The 21,029-nt window shown below is 48.3% G+C and overlaps 1 protein-coding gene across 2 annotated transcripts in view; it reads left to right on the top strand.

Annotated features, from left to right (window-relative positions):
* Positions 1-21,029, top strand: part of LOC135324725 (zinc finger and BTB domain-containing protein 7C-like) — a 182,947-nt gene that overhangs the window by 76,854 nt on the left and 85,064 nt on the right. For both annotated transcript variants that reach the window (XM_064501563.1, XM_064501564.1), the window contains one exon: positions 8,014-8,112. The gene's annotated coding sequence lies outside the window, so the exon portion shown is untranslated. The remainder of the gene's footprint in view (positions 1-8,013; positions 8,113-21,029) is intronic.

Below are 21,029 nucleotides of genomic sequence, written 5' to 3'. Positions count from 1 at the left end.
CGGGAATAAATGAGGCAGGTTGGCAAAGGAGGCAAGGAAGGAAGGGGGAAATAACATGCCAGAGCCCGTTGAGCAGTGCCCAGTGCCCACGGTACCCGAAGCCATTCGACTGGCCATTTGGCAGCAATGGCTAAATACAACAAGTTAGGCTGAGTCCCATTTTCAGTTCCAAGTACTGAAAGAAGGGGGAACTACTGAAGCCAATCATGAGGGTGGCCTGGGGTCACACGGTTGCCTATTTTATTTAGACAGGGATTTACTCAAGTTGCAGCCAAAGGGGGTTTTCACCAGTGCTCCTCATCTTGACAAAGCCCTGGTGAGCACCAGCTTGTCCGTCCTGGACCAGTTCTCCTCAGGAGCTTCTCCAGCTTGCACAGGGCAGGTCAGCTAGACCGCTTCTCATTGCTGGCTCTAAGCGGTGCTAGCTCTGAGTGTGGATGAGGCCATAGGCTGTGACTCTGCTCTGTCTTTTGTAGGTATCCAGCATACCACAAAGACCTCATTGAGGGAAGCAGTTTGAATACATGTGCATACATGTTCCTGTGCGCATTTCAGGCAGGCAGCACTACTGCAATGCCAGACTGTTGCTTCTCGACACTTCTCTTGATATGTAAAATGTGAGCATGTGTCTTTATTATTGCTTGCATTCCTGAGTCACTTGGAGAGCCCACACTTCAAGCAGGATCCCCACTTGCCTAGGTGTTGTATAAAGCCACAACAGAGTCAAAGTCTGCCCTAAAGAGGTTGCAGCCTGAGACAAGAGGCAGCATTCAGATGTAACTAGCTGGAGGAGAATGAAAAAATAATGACACCAAATTGGCCACAGTCGAAGCAGAGGTCCCAGCACACACAGAATAGCTTATAGAATATGGAAATGTTGCATATATGTCTTTGAGATTGCAAAAGATGCACGTTGTTCTGTTGTATTGTTGAGAAATCATACATGATCATTGTGGGTGATCTAGAATGGGAACACCTGGAGGGACAGAGTTAAGGGTAATTATGCAGCCCAGCCCTGGCATTTCTTAACTTTGGAGAGCTCCACTGTGTAATTTCATCAAGGATTTATATACAGTTAATTGGCAAGTAGTTTGATATGCAAATAAAAGCATCATAAATATCAAAGATTTCAAGCTGAGCTTTCCACTGTCACGCTACAGTCCTTGCTTTTCTGGTCAGTCTAATCTGCTAGATTACTCCTTTCATCGTCTTGTGTTTTGAAGACTTGATATCTCTTTCAAAGAACGTCTGTCAGACATATTAGTTAGCTAATTTCTCTACACGGAATGAAAAAACAAGGGTGGGGAGCCCACAGCCCTGAGGATCAGATGTGGTGCATGGCCAAATACTTATTTTGGGGTAACACGATGATGTGTAATTTGTGGCTTGCATTATGTCTGTAAAGACCTACCTGCCTCTCAGCAAGAAACAGGTTTCCTACTGGTGATATAAAGCTTACGCTAAACGTGGAAGTGAAGTTTTCTTAATGTGGGTGATAGAGCCTTTTTAATAGACACTGAGAAATCACTTCCATACCCCGAGCTTTCTAAATCAAGGATGCTATAGGCAGTGATGCTGAAGGACATTTTTAATTCAGAAGATTAAGCAGTAGCGTAATAAGACTGGGAGAAAGTGTGGGTACAGTCCATATTTTTATGTTCAAGGACAATTTGAAAGCATAGATTTGTTTGCTGGTAACTTCAGAGAGATTGCTGCTAGCTTGGGCAGGACGGCTGAATGGTTCTCATCTAAATATTTTACTCTAAGAACAAAGTTTATTGGGACTTTTTATGTTGCAGTCTTGGATGAATGTCTTTTACTATCACTGTAATTTTTGAATCAGATACATTTCATGCAATATGAAAGAAACGCATGTATGTTTAATGTGAGGGGAATATGAGCAGGTGTGTTTTCAATATGCACAGCAGTTTTCTTCAAATTCATCTGGAGAAGAGCTTAGTGTGCACTTTTGGGGCCATTAGTGCACCTCTGACTGCATCAGAGAGAATTGAAGCAGGGCGCTTTCCATGTAAGATTGGATCTTCTAAGGTGTTCCCAAATCCCAGAGAATGTCAGCAGAGTTGAAGCACGTCTGCACCTCAGGGAGCTTTGAAAACCCTGCTAAGGTGTAGTCCTATTTATCGAATCCAGCCGTGATGCCTCTCCTTCCCTTGGGATGAAGGATCTGCAGGCTCACTTGGCAGTCAGCAGGCCACTTCCTTGGGGCTGGAGAGGAGCAGGTCATGGAGGGAGCCAGAGCTGAGGGGTATTTTTCGGCATGCTTGAGGAAGTTAGCTTATTCTCTTCCATTGTAGGTGTCCTGTAATCCTGGCTTCTTCACAAACGATTGTGGTGCTCCTTAATCCCACCTTCTTGATAGGGTTTCGGTGACAGGGTTATCTCCCATGATAGCATTGTCAGACTGACACTTGAGTCTTACTCACCAGATGGCTGGAGTGGAGAAAGGCTCCAGCCAACCGAAGACAAAGAGGAAGAAAGAAAACAGTTTAGAAGGGAGACATTCCCTCTAAACATGGAAAACGTTGACCTTCCATTAACTCTGGAGGAGAAGGAGGTCTTCTCAGCAGTGAGGCCAGGCCACACAGCTTTGCTTTGGCAGCAGCAGAGATTTCTGGGCATCAGGAGATAAGGACTGGGAAATAGCCATCCCTTCGGAGTAAATGGCTGATGGGATTGCTGTGATCAGAAGGGGTTCGTGAGGAGACTCCTGATGCTGGGGTATTTCTACAGGGCATGGGAATGAGAGGCTCAGGTACATGGGAGGTGGGGTGGCTCCTGACCACAGAAGGCAGGCAAGGAGACGATGCCTTTCCCAGAGCATGGAGATACCCTGGAGTCAGGAGGGGCTTCTTTCCAATGACCCCTCTGGGCTTTGGAGCGGTCCCCTAAAAACGCTCACGTACACACACACGTTGCGTGCTTCCAGTCAGCCTCTTGTATTATTCCAGCAAGCACCTTTGTGCTTGTGTTTCTTCCCCATCATGCTCCCTTGCTGAGAAGTACCTTCTCTTGGACACGTGCAAAGCTTCCTTGCTGCCTCCTTCATGTCCTTCCTTCAAATCGTCCTTCACCTTGGTGCCTGTGAGGAAGCTGATGGCTGCTGTACCGAGCTCAGAACCTGTCCAGGTGCTCAGCGGTGACTTATTTCTTCACCCATTGCCATCTGTCTTTATGCATCGTTTGCCTCCTCTCATTTTTGTGCGAGTGGAAGGCTTTCTTGGGCAGGACTGTTTTGTACAGTACCTAGCACAGTGGAGCTGGTGTCCAGGATTTTCTGGGCAATGCAGCAACACGGGTGATGACAACACTTGGACGTGTTGGCTAGTGCTCTTGTCCAGAGGACCCTCACGCTTGGCTCAGATGTGTCCAAAAGCCCCATTAAACTGATGGGGCTCTCACTGCTTCTGACCTGAGCTCCTGAGCTCTCTTTTTCTTGCAGAATAAGGAGAAAACATCCCTTCTTCCTTCCTGGGTTTTTTTTTTTTTTTTGGTTTCTTCTCTTCCATCCTCCCCTCTGGCATCTTTTTTCCCTATCTGTTCTCCTGCAGAGCTGAACCCCACTAAAGCCTTAACTCTTCTTGGGCGGAAGGGCCTGAAGCCTTTAAACCAGTCTCTGAGTCCCTGGCTCCTGCTCTGATCCTCAGGACTCTTTGGGGCCCAGCACAGTTTTGCTAACTCCAGTCACGCCACCATAAATTTGAGACACAGCTGGCAGTGGCAGCATTTCAGGACGTGTGGCACTGACACTCGCTGCCGTTCCCTGGCAGAGTAAATCCCACAAGGGAGACGGGTGTTTTCTGACAGCTGAAATGAGGAGAGAAAAGAGAGGAAAGACTTTCCAATCTCTAATTACCCATGCCCCAAGGAATCAAAGGCCTCTCTGTCCGTGCCCTCCCACCGAGGCTTCTGCTTCCCTGGATGGCAGGCGTCCAGCATCCACAAGCCCATCGGGGTTGCTCTTTGCCTGTGTCACTACCTGCGTTATTTCCCGCTTAGGAAAAATGAAGAAGCAGCTCTAGGGTTTGTTTTTTTTTTATTTCTCCTTTTTAGTGCTGTTTCTGTTCCCGGAGAAGTCAGTGGGAGTGGGAGGAGGCCTGGAAGTTGATAGCTGGTGTGATTGCTCAGAGGAAACTCCTTTTCTTTCCAGAAGGCACGACCTGTTGCTTCTTGTAATTAGGCTCTGTTGGTTGCTCCCAAAGGTCTGAAAAACACGCATCCTTCCCTCTCCCCACCTCAAATCACAAAACTGCCTTGAAAAGAAAGGGAAAAGATGCTTATAATAAGCTGGCAGCTGCGGATCTGGTAAAACCCCGTATAGCATGAGATTTGCAGTGAAGACAAGAGGCCGGCAACACTAGACTGAGAACTTTTGGTTTGGTTTGTGGTTTCTTTGGCTTGCTTAATAAAATAAAACCTGCAAAAGCACCGGTGGCGAGCTCACTTCTACTATCTGTTCTCATACTTCAAGCTGCTTCAGCGTGAATTATTCATGTTCGGTAAGCGATCTGCAAACAGCTCCTGTGATCTCCCTGTGATCTGTGTGTGTGTGTGTATGTGGGACTCACCTCTGCTTAGGTCAGGACATTTTCTTATTTCCTTTCCTGCAGCAGGGAGTCTGTGGGAATCTCTAGATTTTTCACCGACTGTTTGTGATTAAGCAGGCTATTATTTATTATTTATGTGGCATGTGCAAGGCACCCAGTATTTTCACAGTTCCCCGTCTGGATAAGAGAGAAGACTGTGTGCAAACATCTGTAGCTGTTGCTTGACAAATCCTGTTGTATAAATAATATTAAAGGGAGCTGTTCAGCCGGGCTGCAGAAGCACTTGTGGGGCAAATGCCCTTACAAGAAAAGGCAATTTAGCCAGCAGTGCGTCTCATCCAGCGTAGGCATGGAGGGGAAAAGAAACTACGTGCCAGGGTGTTGGTATGACGCTGTCCCGAGAGCTGCTTGCTAAACTTCACTGGAGTTTGACGCTGTTGCACGGTAAGAGGAATCGAGGCAATGGTTCATGAACTCCTCGATGCAGTTCACCTGCATGTGTGTCTCAATAGAGGTTTGCTGGGCTGTTACGCGTTTGAGGTGTTTGCCTGTTTTTCAGTGTGTTTCTGATCTGTTGTATCTCTGGTCTGTGTTTGATGAACCACTTGGATACTGGTAGCCGAATTGCACCAGCTAATGCTGTGCAAAGAGCAGGGTCTGCCTCCTCACGCTGTCATGGTCGCTCTTCCTGCGAGATGCTGAGGAGACCCACGTGACAGTACAGGTCATCACCATCAGATTAAGCTTCTTTATATGATGTTCTGTTTTGTCATGCAAAGATTTGCAAAGCTATTAGAAGTGCTTTCTGGTCAGGCAGTGAGCATGTGTCCTGCTTGCTTTGCCATCCATGTCCTTCTTAGCAAAGCAGAAGTGCAGAGATGGTCCATAAAGTGGCACTAACGCGGTGTGGTGCTGTTACTGTCCCTCTGAGCTCCTGCTAGAGGACGTCTCCGTGCAGCCGGCGGGGGGGAAGTTCTGTCGAGGTGTAGCTGCCGTCCTGGGCATGGAGACAGAGCTCCGAGACACTGGTGGCAGACCTAGTGCGAGGGCTGAAGGTCCTGGCCATCACAGCCGTACGCCTGTCTCTTCCGGCACACCCACCCCCGAGACATCTGCTCCGCGTGCGGATGTGCCCCTCCAGTATCACAGGTTTCACGCCGGTGTACTGAGATAAGCCAGTCATGTTTTGGGATGAGAACTGTGATGCTTCAGGAGCTCATTCCCAAAGGGAGCTGAGGCCAGTGTTGTGAGAAGAGCCGTGCTCAGCAGAAGGCAGGGGTGGCTGATGAGCAAGCATCAACTCAAGCACCTGATTTCTGCATTTGTCACCCCATTCTGGGGTGCTCAGTTCCCCTGTCCCAGTTGAGGGCATAGCACACACAGTCTGAACTGAATCTCTGCTTTGAGTGAAGAAAACTCAATTTAGGGTGCTTGATTTTATGCTGGACCCCTGAGGAGGACTCATGCCTTGCCGAGGATATCCCTCACCGGCGACATAATTGGAATGCAGTGGTAAGTTTGTTAAAATGTCCTGCCTCTCTGCACTGTGGAAAGAAGATTTTCTATTAAACCTTAGGGAAATTACCTTCCTTGTTAACTAGCATAAAAGTAATGAACCACAGCAGGGTTACTCGGGAGATTTGGGCCATCACTTTGTAAGACTGCATTGTTTCTTTAAATTAGAGAAATAATTTAAGCAAACAAACGAACAAAGAATTTCTGGAAATTAAAGTACAGTACGAATGGGATGATTTGCTCATCTTCAGTTTAATAGGAGCAGTGCTATGAACAATTGCACTGTCGACCTCAGAAATCTATCCATGGTAACCAGTCGCAGGAGAGAAAAATAGAGAGCGTGCCACCAAGTTGGTATTAAAGTTATATTTTCCATTTTTCCGTGGTTGTGGGCTGGTCAGGGACTTTCCATGAGCAATCAGCAAGGCAGAAATCCCCTTCTGCTTTGTAACAGCCACCGCCGCTGAACAGGGGGAGATCTGATCCTGGTCCCCTGGTCCCCTGATCGCCTCCTCCTCCTCCTCGCCCGAGGTTGGCAGCATCGCCGCCTTCCTCCCTCCACCCTGCTGCGAGAAGGCACAGGCCGTGCTTGCGTCCCGTCCCATGGAGGAGGCGATGAAAAGGGCTTTGTGTTTCCTACTTCCCCTGGGGAAATCCGCCCCGGCCCTGGCCGTCCCCACCTTCGCTTCGGCGCGGCACGCTGGGGCTTGACGGCGCGGGCGGCAATGCCAGGAGCCCTGGCAGCGGGCGCGCTCCCCGCCGGGGCCGTGGGTGCCCTGGGCGCCTGTCCCGGCTTGCACCGGGACCTCACCGCGGGGCAGGGCGTGCGGCGGCGCGGGGGGCGGTGGGGAAACCTCCCCTCTGGTTTCGTCACCTCCAGATGTCGCGAGCGGGCGAGCTGGTTTCTTCACGCCCGGGTGCGGGAGGGAGCGGTGGGGTGCTGGGCCCTTTGGCTCGGTCTCCGTTGATGGGTAGGTACCTCCAGAGTTGCACGTCATTTCTTAGGTGAGGTGCGGTGTCCATCCAAGGCCCACGCAGCAACGTTGCATGATCCCTGCTGTTTTGAACAAGTCCTCTAAGAGCCTAGAGGAAGGACAGAAAGACGCTGCCAGGCTGGAATTCATCCAGAAATAAATAAATAGAAATACTGGGCCTTTGGGCTCGGATCGTCTGTTCCTCAAAAGACGTTTTTGGATGGGATCACTGCGCTTTTGTTCTTCTGTTAGGGCAGTGAGGAGAGAGCATTGTTTTCCTCCCCTCATCCCTTCCCCTTATAGGGAAAGAAGAAGGAGGACTTGGCCACCCCGAGCCAGGCGTCTCAGGGGACCTGCAAAAACAGAGAGCCATGCAGACAGAAGTGCCTTCATCCTGTCCCCGTCACTCTTCCTCCATTTAATCCGTGTTTGGCGTGGCAGTGCCCGCTCAGGGCTGATGTGCTCTGCGTCGCTGCCAGCCTGCCGGGAATGCAGCGAGGTGTTTCTAGACTTCCTTGCTGGAAGCCCGGCGAGCTTATCTTATCACCAGGTTTATCGGTGCCGGTAGTCTTGGCAAGGCAGCTGCAGAGTTTCAGTTGTGTGAGGGAGGTGTGTTTGCTCAGGGCCCGTGTTTGCAGTGTGTGTGATCACGTGTGATGGCATGCATAACGCAGCGCTCCTGAGAAACGTAATTTGCATGGTCCTGGATGTGGACCGAAGCTCTGCGGGCACGTCCGTCGTGGTGTAGTTTCTCTCCCATGTGCCGCTGGCATCCATCCCTGATTTAGAGAGAGCGCCTCTAGGCTAGGGAGCACCGACCATCGCCAAGGTCTTGTGCTAGCTCTCCGTGGAGGAATACAGGGCTGGCACCTGGAGCTGGCATGTGATTTTGTTGTTATTGGTTGTACAGGTTTTTTATAAAAGACTGGGCTAATACCGCTCTATCTTGTTTTGTCTAGGCTCAAAGGCTGATCCTGCTGAGAGCCCCTGAGAGACCCAACTCTATGGGAACTGAGACCACTTGACTGCGTTCAGCACCCTTCAGGATCCGGTCCTAGGTAATTATTCTAAGTCTCTGTACAGATTATGGGTGAGATTTGATGTTCTGCATTATGCGGAAAGTTTGTATTGATATTCCTAGTTGTCCAGTCTACAAACCTATTAACCTGTTCTATTTAGTTTCCGTAACTGTGTGCAACTCTGTGACAAACGAATACCTCAGTCAGCACTGAATTCAATTCCTTTGGACTTATTGACCCGAGTGCACCAGGATTTCATTTTTCCAGGGCTCAAAGATGGCTGCGGTGCCACACGAGAATTGATAGATTCCAGTGGCTGGACAAAAACACCAGGTTTTGTTCAAATCCTGTTGGATTTGATCGCCTACCACAATATATCCTCCTGCTGGGTAGTTTGCCTGGAAGTTGGTGGAGCGGAGGCTGTTACTGAAAGCCAGATGCAGCAGAAACAGAACTTTCCTGGCTATATTACTTTTCTTTTTATTTTTTTCCTGAATGTTGTCACCCTGTAGATCTTGAATGCTTGACACTACAATAATAACTCATGATCCAAAGAAATCACGACCACACCACCTCTCCCCAAAATAAAACAATCATCTGCTTTGCTTCCAGAGAGGGAATTTCTTGATCACCATTCTGTCAGTGGTTAACAGCTGTTCTGTTTGGGAAGCTCTCCTGACCTTAACTTGGAGAAAACCTCTAAAAAAATGTAAACTTGTAAAACCTCTAAAAAAAAAAAAATCACTCCCATCAAAAGCAATCAAAGGCTCAAAATATCAAATGCTTGTTGGAGAGGACCCATGTTCGGACCAGAGTTTAAGAAGTGCTCAAAACCTATGAGTGCATGAGCCTGCTTTTCAAAATAAATCTAGCAGCTGTTTTCAGCAGAAAAAGTAGATGGTGAAAATCTTATCTTTATTTACCTGTGTGCACAGCAGCTGCCTGCTGTCTTCCGAATCCAGCCTGAGTGTTATCCATTTGACCATCTTCCTCATGATTTCTGAATCTGAATGATTTCTTTTCTGAATTCTGAATGATTTCTTGCTCCAAGGTGGATAGAGGGAAACCAAAGAGTCTATTTGGAAACCAAACTGTGCCCTTCTCTGCCTCCTTACGGAGCTCCAGTGGTGTCAGCGCCGGGGCTTGCACAGGGGCATGGGCAGGGTTTGGTCCAAGATTGGTTCTTCCAGCCCAACAGTGCCAGCTGAAATTCAGGGTCTGAGCTTGAAAAGCCTGGACCCATGGTCCATGGATGGAGCTTCTGGGTGAGTTTTAGAGAACTGAGTAAGAGTGAAGCCAGCACAGTTTTACGTACGGACGTTACTCTGAACACTAAGAATGAATGATTTTCTTGTCAGGTTGGGTTTCTGAGCAAGAGTATATTTTTATTAAATTCTGTATGCTGGTGAAAGTATCAGCCAGTAGAAGGTTGTAATTTTTAACCCCGTCTATAAGATTTTTCCCAAAAAAGGTGGTTAATAAAAAGCCGCTTCCCACTGATTTCAGCAGCGGTTAAACCCCAGCTCTCAAGATCAGCTTTTATTTCAGGAGAAAGGAAGAACAGTATTACAGTGGCATGATAGTAGATCACATTTTATTGGCTTCGCTCTCCCAGGACGCCTTCCGTCCTTACTGCAACAGAGGCCTATTCTCATGCAGTTGTAGCTCTGTGCAGTGACATTTTCGGGACCCAGGCCTGAGGACTTTGACTGGACTGTTTCCTGTTTTGACAATCTCCATTTTAAATACTCTATGCACAGCATTGTACAGAGAATAAAAAAAAAACAACCCATATCCTTCTCTCTTGAAAATTGTCGTGGATGGTGGGGAGCTAAGCTCAAGCTTCCTATAGGGAGGGAGACAACATGAAGGTTGAAACAGACTCAGAAAGTGAAAGAGAGGAAAATGAAGAATGAGAAAGGAGAATTGTGTTCACCATCAAGGCTGTGGCGTGATATTTTTTCACATCCAGTTTGGATTTGTGGGGACAGGGCATTTTTTCAGTGCCTGTGCTCACATGCTTTGTGTTTAAACTGCTGCTGTCAAAGCTTTGAGAGTAACTAAAACAAAAATGTCACGGGTCAAATGGGTGTTTTCCAATCGCCTGGTTTATTAGGAGTGCAGTGCAAATCCAAACATCCACCATTCCTTCATCTACGTCCCCGCGGTGCCGATTGACTGCAGGTCCCGCCGGGAGCTGCGCAGATCTGCACGTTGGCAGTGAAGGCTGCTCTAAGGCTTGGCCGATGTGCGTCTTGGATGCTGACCTAACTGCCTTGGCATCCGGAAGCTTTCTGCAAGCAGCATCCTCTCTTCACCAAATTTTTGTGCAAATTTGACAGTATCAGATTCAAGATCAGGGTTTGGTCTGGATCAAGAATACACTGCCACTTCTCTCTGGTGGCTCTGCAAGGAGCATAGGTCCAGCAGCCCTGGCCACCAGGCCCAGTGCCACGCCGTGTCTTTTGGATCTAGGTCCCTATGTAGGTCTCGGGTGCTGTGTTCATCGGTCTGAATACAGCCCTTCCCCTGGCAATTACACATATACCAAGCCGAACCTGTCCTGATTTATTTGTAAAAGCAAAAATGTGGCAATATCAAAGTGCTTGTATTTTCTATAGCCTCCCTGGGGTGCGGGCTGCCCACTGATTCATATATCTCCGGGGCTTTTAATGAAGCAGGCATAGGGAGAGGCAGAAATCCATTCAGAAATGCTGGATGAGTCAAAACTGAATAGAAAATGTTGTTCCAGCTTCTCCTGTCCTCGTGCCGGTGACTACACATGCACACCCACACACACGCGCTCGCAGAGCTGCGTCTCCAGCATCACTTCTCGCAATTCCTCACAAAGTCTCTCCAAGATTTCAACATAGCCGATTATTCCTCAATTTGTTGTAACCTGAAAATAAAGACAGATAAAGGCAAAATGTTCTAGGAACAATGCCAAGCCAAAGGCACTAAATTATTAAGAGATCCGTATCTGGATAACGGATTTATGCCCTTTAACAACTTCTAAGAAAAAATACAGGGCTTACAGGATCAGATTGGGATCGTCTTAAAAATAAAGCTTCCTTTTTAAATTTGTATTGCTTTTATTATTATTATTTTAATAATAATAATATTTCCCCAGCGAAGCCATATATGAGAATATTATTTGTGTAGGAACTGGAAATTAGCATGAAATGATCAGCATATTTTTTAAAGGCACTTTACAAGTCACTCTGTATTGGAAAAGGTACAACTATCCGTCAGAGCAAGGCTTGGGGATAAAATAATTAGAAATCACACAACCATAGCAAAGGAAGATTAGTGCTAAAATTAGAAGCCATAAAGTCGTTTTTAGATTACACTGGAATCTGGGCAGACTGTTTTATTGTACAGTGTTACTTAAGAAAATGCATTGCGAGAGGTGTGAATTGTCTGCATTTGGTTGTGCTGCTAATATTTGGTGGGATGAGCTATGTGATAATTTTCAGGGAAATCCTTAGGGAATGGAAGAGACTCTACATGTGGGCATGAAAAATGACAACCTGCTAGAGAAGCTGGGTTCAGTGCTGGGCTCTTCCTCACATTGCCCGTGGAAGTGGGTGGCCTGTAAGGTTGGTTTGCTCCTTGTTTTATTTCATGACTGCAGTGCCCACACTGCATCCAGTCTAGAGAGAAGCCTGTGGTGGGATGGCTGCCTTTGATTTACACCCATACCAATTAGGCCAATTGTCCAGTCGTATAGGCAGGTGGGAAGAAGCTCTTCAAGGTCACCTGCTGTTCTGGCTCATGTTGGAGGATCTCTTAATTTAGGGGGGGAAATAAATCTCTGAAAATGAAAGGAGAGACACTATGAGTTTGACTCTCAGTGGATCTGTGCCGCAAAGCACACTAGAAGAAGGCAAAGGCCTTTGGCACTATAAGGCAGAAGCATCTCTGATCTTTCCAGAGTGTCCGTGCTCCCAGTGCTGGTACGTAATGTGTACTCCTTGCTATTTATGTTCTGGGGAGTGGTCTGGTTATATTCTGCATTGCTACTGCCGGGTGGAGAGGAGGGGCAGGGAGGGGTGCTGGGAGCTGTGGCTGAGCTCCCTTGGAAGTATTGCCACATGGTGTAGCACAGAGACTAAAATCATTGCCTGCCAGCTCCTGGGTTAAAGCATAATCTTGCTCTCGTTGCATGAAGTTCGGATCTCTGCAAACCACTTCCAGAGACCCGCTGTCCATGCTTACGGCTATCGACACCTTTGGGTGCTAGCTTCACAACTGCATGCATGCGCCAGGCTGCTGGAGCTTGCAAGGGGCCCTGCTGGTGTGTGACAGTGGCTCGTTCGCGTGGCCACATCTCATCGATAAGAACTTGTCTTTGAAGCAGAGGAAACACGCTATTGATCTCGTAATTCAGTGAGCAGACGTATCACTCTGATTTTGGCAGGACTGCTCCCTTGTGTGCAGCTAAGCATGTGTTTAAGTGTTTTTGCTATGTCAGGACCTTGAACACTAGAAGGTGGACATGCAGAAGATGGAATACAGTGTGGGGCTGTTTTGGAAAGGATGCTATTTATTTTCTTCATTGACGACCGGTTCCTCCTGGAGATCAGTCCTTCCAGATTTCCTTGGCTTGTGCTGCTGAAGCAGTGAGTGTTGTGTTACGGGGATGGGGACATAGCTGAGGTGCCTTGGTTTGTGCGTCAGGGAGAGGCCGCGGCTGGGGATTTGCTTCTTTTGATGGACAGGTGCTGGAAGCTCTTCCTCATGGCAGCAGGTTGACAGACACAAGGATCTGTCATGGCAGACGGGTTGGTAGGACCTGGTCAGAAAGAAGGAGCCAAAAGTGTGTGCCGCGGTTGGTGTATGAGGGCTCACGGTTTTACTGGCGTGAGATGGATATTCTGCAGAATGAGAGACAGCACAGAGAGGATGAGGAGGAGGAAGAGCAACATGGGACAGCTTCTACGTGAAGAGAGGCCTAATAGACTAAGCCCTTCAGTGTGGAGGAGAAGGAGCTGAGGAGATACACAGCTGGGTTATAAAACCCTGCGTGGCGTGGAGGTGGATAGGGAACAGTTCCTTGTTGTGTCTCGCCGCATGAGAGCTAGAGAAGAATTGTATGAAGCGATTGGGCAGAGGCCTTAAACAAAAGGAAGTCCTATTTTATAAAACATGTAATTAAGCTGTGGAACTTGTTGCCACAGGATGTTGTGGATGCCAAAAATATAAATGGTTGCAAAAAACAATTAGAGAAATGTGTGGACAAAAGGTCCATCAAGGGCTATTAAGTGCAGGGCTGCAGATACAACCACCGGCTCCGGAAGTATCTAGGATGTGTACTGCCGGCAGTCGGGAGTATATACGCGGCGTGGCAGGCTGTGCTGCCCCAGTCCCTACACCCCATAGCATCTCTAGTATCAGCTCTAGCCGGGTGTTCGCGAATGTCTAGTGGACTTGGCGCTGGTGCAGTGAAGCACTGAATCGGATGTTGAAGGCCAAATCCAGACTTGGGGTCCAAATGGGAGGGAGTGCCCACCAATGGGATCTGCTTTAGCCTCCAGTTTGGAGGGGTGGGGGACAGTGGGGAGAAAGTGGGTTGGGAGGGAGGTCACGGAGCACAAGCGGTTGCCCTTGGCAGCGAGTTTGTCCGAGGAGCTCCAAAGGGCAGAGGAGGTTTTGGAACGAGGGCTCGTCGATGGGACTCTATGAGAGGGATGCCAGGGGTATTTGTACGTCAGCAGCGAGCGGGGTTTTGCTTAGCCTGGCCCTACCGCCTGTCTGCCCGCTGTGGCCATTTATTCTTTGTTTACTCGCAGCTCACCAGCTCATGCGCCTTCCTCCCCGGGGCTCGGGTGACACGTTTCTTATTGGAGACCCGTACCCGGTGGCTGGTCGGGGTTGGTAGCTTCTCCCCATGCAGGCATCACCTGGCCGCAAGCTCACAACCCACCCTCTGAGGGGAAGCCTAGGAGAGTCAGTGAGCCTTGTCCTGTAAGTCGGCACCCTCTGATGTGCCCGGCCAAGGCAGGAACACAAGGTCGGAGGGACTGAGATCCCTTAGTGGAAATATCCTACCACCAAATTCCCGTTCAGGGTGAGGGGACAGTCTGAGTGGGCGTCCCAACAGAGGTCCAGGAGGATGCAGGGCAGCGAGGAAACAGTGTGCTTGATTTCAATGTGGAAATACCTCCAGAGTAAGAGAGACCTGATGTGGTTGGAGAGGCATGGAGGGGTTAGACGATAAAGCCAGGCACATTCAGATATTTTTACCACAGAGGTGGCCAAGTGAAGGGCCACATTACCGAGAAAAAGCTGAATTCTTCATCAGTTGGTGCCCTGAAACCAAGAATGGGGCATTTCTGGAAGAGAAACCTGGACTCTTGAGTTGTGCTGTATAAATACAGAAGTGACTGGATGAAGCCCTTCATCTGGTCCTATCTGAGGTATCAGGTGAAAGGACACATAGGTTCCCTTCTGGCCATAAAGTGGCAGCCCCCCATGACCACACACCGCAGTTTGGCAGTACGTGCATTTCCCAGTGCCTGCAGCGGGAGAGTAGAGTTCGAGCAGACTGCTCGCATCCCCCCCAAAACGCTCTCTGCAGCGGTTTTAGCTCAGTGAAAGCAGGACAACTTGGATCGACTCTTTGTAGCCTTAGAACAGAGCCTTTAAAAAGTCCGGCAGCAGGACTTTACTAATTCAAACTAATGACTCCGAAATACTGAATTATGGGAACAATTGGATGCCATCAAAAGACACAGACAAAAGATGCATGACAAAATACACTGTATTGTAATATCAAATGGAGCCGAATTTGGTCTGATAGAGCACCTTTCATATTCAGTGCATTTCAAAGTGCTTTGCAAAGTAATGAGCTGAATGCTGGCTGTGTAGCCAAATGGAGCAGTCATTATGCGCTTAACAATAGCTCTCTCACAGCCCTACAGAGGAGAACCTGTTTCATTGCGTGAGAGAGGGGATGTTGGCCAGGACGCTGGGGTTATCCTGTACTTTTCTTTTTTAAATACCATTAGATCTCTAGCCTGCCTTTGGACAGGCACCAGAGGTGGTCACACAAGACCTGGCTATAATTGCTCCGTCGTCCTGGTGCCTCCGTGTCCACAGCTGAGTATCTGCCTGCTGAGCGTCTGTCCGGCAACGCTCCCAGTGCTGTGAGCATGCTGGGCTGGGAATGCCAAACCTGTGAACTACCAGAGGATCAAAAGTGGACTCTGTGGGCAGAGGGGGTAAGTGGGAGTTGCTCTGGAAAGGACAGAGGGGCCTGAGGCACCCCAGGATAGACCGTGAGATGGAGAGATGGGATTATTCCGTCTCTCGTGTAAGTCTGCAGAAGTTGTTAGGTTTACCTGTGGGTCTGCTCCTCTTTGCATCTCTTAGAGGGCTGGACAGTACAGCCCAAAGGACTGGGAAGGCCACTCCGTGCTCTGTCCTCCAAAACACAAGCAACTGAACCACCTTAGCCTCCCAGACGAGCAGCAATATCAATATCTGGTCCTAGATCTCCACTTTGAAAGGGCTCAGTTTCCCTGCCCTTCTTTTATCTTTGGGGAAACAGAGGTGGCGAAGCATGTGGTGACTCACATGAGAATCCCTTGGTCCCTCGGTGTAGCTGGGAATAGACCTTCTGCCTGTCAGGTCACAGTCTGATCCCTCTAATCATGCGGTCTCTGATGACAGTTTCTTGAAGGCCCACACATGACGCTGGGTAGGCTTTTAATTTTAGTTAACCCAGAACAGAACTGGTATGGCTGTGTGAGTGGATCTCTTAGTCTTAGTTCTGGAACTACTTCTGTGACCGGGATGTTTCTTGCCCCGTGCAAGGGGAGGAAAAGGTTAATTGCTTTTTTTTTCCTTTTCTTTTGGAAAAGAGGAAATAAATGTTCCTACCCCACCCTAAAGAGACTGCACAAATCTGTCAGTCCCGGTGGGTGGGGGCAGCCAGCTGGGCTTCAGTAAGGAAGTAGCCCTTGGAAGGGAAGAGGCTGGGGGCATGGGTGGGGACGCCTTGGCTGCCTGCCCACAGGGCTGGTGCTGCGTGGAGGGGGAGATGCCATACGGGGCTATATTTGGAGTCCAGGCTAAAGTATTCTCTCTAGAGCCATGGACACACGATGAGTTAACCCCTCCAAGGGGTTGGAATAAGACCCCTGATTAAGATCTGCAGCAAAGCTTGATTTTTCGTTTCCTTGTTGCAGCCTTTACACAGGATCCCCTCCATCCAGGAATGGTTGGGGACTATGCTGCTCTTGTAAAGATGTGAGACCTGGAGGATACAGAGGGTCCCTTGACCTGCTGAAAGATTAGGCTGGAAATGAGCTCCAGGGTGAGAAAAGAGACCCTTGATGTTTTCCCTTGTGACCTGACTCCTTTATTACAGACAGCTCCCTGATAACCACAATAAGCACATTTTGGTAACCTCCCGGTTTCAGTGGAGGACAGTGCTGTTGGGTTGGCGTTGGGCTCCCTGTGTCACCGGCTTCCCAGAAGAGAGAGGGGGAATGGGAACCCGACTGAGATGTCTTTGAAGCCTGGATTTTCCTTGCTCCTAGAGCTCTGTTTCCATGCTGCCTGTCTTCAGACTGGGTTGGGGCTGATGTCATGGCAAGGCTTCCTCTCAGAGGCAGTGCTGTCTCGCGTGCTGTCATCCCGCGGCAGGGATTTGATGGTGTGCAGACGACTTTGCTGTTTCCCTTCCCGTCTGCCTTGAATTTAGGCTGGCTGGGGCTGCTTTCCAAGCAGAGGTGTCTTAAACTGCTGATTGGAGTGGCAGCAGTAACAAATGTGAGTTCTCCACAACCTTAAAGCCTGTGTGGGTATTTTGATACCACTTGTGAATGTAATACTCAACGGAAAATAGAAAGGGCCAACATTTTAAGTTTGTTTAGGAGCTGCTTTTAACAAAAATAAACTCGCATGTGATGGAGAATAAGGTTAAAGTGTAGTAGCAAGGCTGTGCCCAAAACAACTCAGACTGACTTTCAGGCTCCTGCCTTGGTGAGCTTAATGCATCTAAACCCAAAGCTATGATGCATGTATCAGTCAGGGCCTAGCTAAGTCTCTCCCCTTTTGCCTTTATATCAGCACGAGCTGCTGTGAGTAGCCTGTACTCATCGTTTTAGCACAGCGGGAGACAAGTCTGCTCTGGAGGCTCAGGAGGGAGAGGGGTCAGTGCTGCTGCAGGAAGCCTAGGGACTGTGCTTGGAGGAGGATCAGGGCTGAAGGTGAAGGGGATACTGGTCCTGGCAGTGTTTGCTTGAGATGGATTTTTGTCCCTCACAGTAGTAGCTAGATGGGTGCTTTGCTCTTGTCTCTTGTGAAGCAGTTTGGCTGCATCCTTGACACTACTTCTGTGGCACTGGCCTCCCACTGCAGTCCACAGGAGGAACTGGGCTTCCCGTCTCACCACGAGGAGACCCCCCGGGTAACCAAAGCCTCAGTCAGTCCATGTGAAAGGGAGCAGCAACAGCAGAGGTTGGTCCTGTGTCTTATTTGCCAGGCTCATGCAGAGCTCTGGGGCACCTTGGGGCATCTCAAGTAACACTGGCTGTTTAGGGAACTAAAGTGCATCCTGATTTTTCCCCTTTGCTAGGGGCATTTGTAAAGTACTCCAGAGACACCAAAGCATCGCTGAAAGCAACCAGCAAATGCTTCACTATGGGGCAGTTCAGGGACGTGTTCAGCAGAATGGTGCATTAGGCGCAGCAGGGAAGATGTGTTTAGAAAAGCAAGAAATGGATTTATAATCCCAAGCCAGCACAGCTCAGCCTACGAGAGTGTCGGCATAGCCTTGCAGATGTTTTCCAGCTGAGGAGCTGGCCAGCTGCATCTGGGCCTCGCCTTGGTCACGGTGCAGGGATGGTGCCTTGAGGTGAGGCGCTGCCCTGGGGTGGCAGAGGGTCTCCCTGCCCTCACTGTCACTGCTCTGGGCTCAGAGGGTCGTTTCCAGGAAAGCTGCTTCTCTGGATTTTGCAGGATGGGTTTCATTGCCTCCTAACGGGGATTCTCCATGTGTCTGAGCTTTTAATATCACTTCATTCCCTCTCCTTACATCCCACATCCCTATCCCAGATGTATTTGTTTAAGTGGCTTTAATTAACTTACATTTTCCTGTATGTGACAGCTCCTTAAGGATTTGGTAGCTGTTTTCTGTCCTTCCACAGTTGTCATTGACATGCAACACTTTCCCTGCAGACTGGACTTGAAGCCTGCTGTGTTTTTCCCTGCTCTCTGCAATTATTTTAACGTACTGTAAGGAAATGGTTTCCATGTGTACACATACTCAATTGATTATTAGGTGTGATTTTCCCAATCTCCGTCTGTATCTATCAGGGTTTGGAGTGAGCAAGCTGGAGGGGGCACAGAACGATGGTTTAGGTCAGATAGATTTATCTTCACAAGTGACAAGACAGATAACTGTGGAGTGCCATGGCTACAGGTGTTATCATTTGGGTGTCTCCTCAAGAGTGAAGGTTAATGCCTTGCCACTACCGATCCATCACTGTGTTATCTATAGGATTTATATGTCGTCTTGTGCCTTTCCAGCAACAGTGGTTTCACTTTTCTGGAGCTAAGATCTATGTACCTGCTCTTCGGTTACAGCAACCACAGCGGTCACTGTCAGCAAGTCCCCTGCTCTCTTAGTTTTGTTTGCTTTTAAAGCCAAGTGCTAGGAGTAATGTCCCCTTGTTCTGCAGTTTTGTGCTTCCTCGGGGGACTGTGTACAGCCTGGGCAGCAGTAACTGATGAGCCACCAAAGTGCTTCTGTAGCTTGTCCTCATAGCGGCACCTCAGCATGCTCCTCCCTGCTTCTCTCCAGACTGCAGATATGGGGGAAACCTGGGCTTTCACTGATTTTTGATGCTAGTGCCCAAGGAGGCATCTACAAACAGTCCTGGAGTTTCCCATGCAAAAGGACAGGCAATAGCTACATCTCCAGGGGTCTGTGTGAGATCTTGGTTGGGTCAAGCCCAGCGTTTAGACCCCTGTCGCAAAGAAAGCCTGTGGAGGAGTGTCGTCTTCTGGGTTTTAGAAATGGCCAAGGGCCATTCTGGCAACTGTGGCCAGTTCAGGGTAAAAAAAGCACATCACTGCTTCAGAGAGACTAGGACCAGATCCAAAATACAGATGCATCAGGCAGATGAAGGCAAGACAAGCCTTGACCCAGTCTTCCAGAAAATCCACTGCAGAAATGAGATCAGGAGGGACTCAAATCTTAAAGCGAAATCTCTCAACTTAAAAAAAAAAGCAATAAATCCAACAAATTAAAATAAAAAGGCAACTAACACGAGTGACAATTGTATGGTATCAGATAACACCACATCCTGAATTCCAGTGGCATAGGAAATATGAAGCAAAAATCACTCAGGTGCTTCTAGATAGAGATAAGGAAAGCAATTCCCATTTACCAGTAGAAATAAAATAAGAGGTCCTGATAAACCCTCCATGACTAGACTGGATTAAGACTCTAACTGTGAAAATTCATTATGGGCATGCAAAAGAACGCGTATCTCGCAGAGCTAAACTGACTGCAAACAACATCTATCTGGAAAAGAGCTGATTCACTCAGAATAAATAGATTTCTTTCAAACAGAAGAGAGGTGGGGGGAATCCATCAAAAATCTCTATCTTTGCCTTGTCATTTATGATGCAAAGAGGTCTCACACCTTTCTAAGCCACGAAGGATGAGTTCATTTCGAAAGAGTGATCCTAAGCCGTTCTAGCAGCTCTAGGGCCAGATTGGGACCCTCTACAGGCAGCATCAGCTGCTGCTTTCAGAAGGGCCCCTGGTAGTGTAGAAGCACCGATGCTCATCAACAAGCGTAATGCGATTTGGCCTGAGACTTTCAGAGTTCCTGTAAACAAATCCTGTCCACCCAGTGCTGGCTTTTGGGCTCAGGAAGCTGCGGCTTCCTTCCTATGGCATGTCAGCATTATTTTATTTTATTTTTTATTTTATTTTATTTTATTTTATTTTATTTTATTTTATTATTTGCCTCATTCTCTAATGCAATGACTCTGCATTTGGGTGGTGTGCAGAAGCGGGCCCACGGCATCTACTCTTCTGTCTGGGTCTTCAACTCTGTTGCTTTTTGGATCAGCGCTGGTTAAAGCTGCACGGTCTCACTCTGCTGTTTAGGGCTCAGTGAAACAGCCTGTGTCCAAATTTCAGTCCATGGTTGACTGAGATGGTTGTAGGTGGCTGCAGAAGCACTTACAATGGTGTGCAGGGACTGCAACATGATCTAACACCTTTTGTCCTACCAATTAAGTAACTCAGGTTCCTAATTTTAGAAATAGAAGCAAACTGGTAGGAACCATGAATAGTGAATGAAACCTTGATGTTCCTTTCAGTGGAAAGAGTGTTGAGCCAACGTTAAATGAATGAAAAAAAAAAAAGAAACCCCAAACAGAAAAAGATCTCTAGAATGTTTTTCCTGACAAGGAGGTTTTAGTTTTCAGTCCTGTTTTTGAAAAGGCTCCTTATGAAACGTGGCCTCAATTCGGTACGTGTGAACAAAACTGCAGAGGCGAAAGCCTGACCCCACAAAACCACAAAACTCCCATGTGCGAGGGAGATTTTGAGCATGGTTTGGGACAAGTGGGTTTCCTCTAATGCAGCATGAAAGTCAAGAGGATGCTTTGGGAGTAGAGGGGTCCAAAGGAGATGTTGTGTATGTTCATAAGCAGGTTGTAGGACACATAGAAAGCCCACTGCCCCGAACTATAGGACAGGCATAATCCAAGGACTTTCCTAGATGCTTGATTCGTGATTTCTCAAGCACCTTCCTCACTGCAGCCAACAGAGATATCTGCACTGATTTCTAGCTATGATTATCTTAGTGTAACCTTTCCCGCTCTGACGTTAGGAGTTCACATCAGTAGATGAGCTCTGTCGGGGGGAGATGGACGAGGCCTGCCAAATTGCAAGCGTGAGTGACCAGCCACATCCCCCGCAGGCC

Source organism: Dromaius novaehollandiae, chromosome Z, assembly GCF_036370855.1.
Source record: "Dromaius novaehollandiae isolate bDroNov1 chromosome Z, bDroNov1.hap1, whole genome shotgun sequence".
Classification (NCBI taxonomy): Eukaryota; Metazoa; Chordata; class Aves; order Casuariiformes; family Dromaiidae; genus Dromaius; species Dromaius novaehollandiae.
The sequence above is the reverse complement of the archived record's forward strand: the minus strand, read 5'-3'. Positions and strand labels throughout refer to the sequence as shown.